Genomic DNA, 1,477 nt, shown 5'->3' on the forward strand with positions numbered 1-1,477 from the left:
CATAACAGTGCTTTCAGGACCACAAATCCGACGTAAGAAAATTCATTTTTGCTATATTTTTATGGTCTACAATTTCACGAAATGATTTGTCGAAAAATCTTGTTCGAAAATTTTAACATTTGGGCACTCAATTTAGTCAAAAGGACTAAATTGTAAAAAGTGCAAAACTTGAGTTCTACATGCTAGAGGTGTCCAATTGTTATGAAATTTTAAATTGGAGGTCCTTATATGGTAATTAGACCATTGGTTAATTTTTTGGGCAAAAGTGGGCATGAAATAGGTGAAATAGAATATTTTTAAGTTAGGGGCATTTTGGTAATCTAATAATTAAAAGAATTAAAAAGCCAAAATAAGCCAAATTGTCCACCTTCTTCTTGTTCTAGTTGAATCTACCATGGAATCCATGGCTAGGGTTTGGTTCAAGCTTCCAAGCTCCATAGTAAGTGCATCCTAGCCTCGTTTTTAAAGTTCTTTACATTTTTGAAGTCCCTGTAACTCAATTTACCTATTTCTACCATTATTTTGAGCTAGGGTTCATATTTAAAAATTTAACCATGAGTGATATGCATGTGTTTTGATGTCTAATGGTAGAAAATGAATGTTGGATGTTAAATAAACGACTTTTACTAAGTGATTTTCGGTGAAAATGTCTAAAAGGACTGTTTTGTAAAAAATATAAAAGTGTGATATAGTGGAAATTGTGGGCTACTATAGTTATGAAAATGATTCTAATGGGCTTAAAGTACAAAAAATTGAATAAAAATCATTTTACGAGCCTAGGGGAAAAAGTGTAAATATGACAAAGTTTAGGGGCAAAAACGTGATTTTATCATAATATGATTTTTGGGTCACGATGAAAAATGTGACTAATTAGCAAGCTAAATGTGATATTATAGATCAAGGAAAATGAGATTCTGACTTAAATCGGGAAGGTACGAGATTATGGACTAAAATGAATAATTAGCTGTGCTCGGATTCGACGTAAGTTTGTGTGATAATAATAATAATAATGCAATGTCATACTTAAATTAATAATGCAATGTCATACTTAAATTGTAAATTATATTATTGTCTTATAAATTGAATGAGTTGTCATATGGATGTATACGACAAGAATTTGACAAGTAAGTACCTACAATAATGTTATCGTTGATTGTGACTGAATCTAAATTGGTAAGTTGATTTGAACTTCTTGAGTTAAAGGTTATTGTATGCTATGCATAAGAAGTGATCTACAATATGTCTATGATGTGTGATGACAATATGATGAATTGTGATTTTGTGTTAAAAAGCGATTATCATGTTTATTAACATTATGTGAAATCATGAGCTTAATTACCATCATGAGATGTATGATTTGGTCCTAGGGACAAGTTTTGACGAGATGTGTATTCTAAGAAGCCCCGGGTGACCCTGAGGAATGCTTAGGATTTGGATATCATGAAACCATGGTTAATGAGATCCCATGTAAGACCAT

Source organism: Gossypium hirsutum, chromosome A11 (genome assembly GCF_007990345.1).
Source record: "Gossypium hirsutum isolate 1008001.06 chromosome A11, Gossypium_hirsutum_v2.1, whole genome shotgun sequence".
Classification (NCBI taxonomy): domain Eukaryota; kingdom Viridiplantae; phylum Streptophyta; class Magnoliopsida; order Malvales; family Malvaceae; genus Gossypium; species Gossypium hirsutum.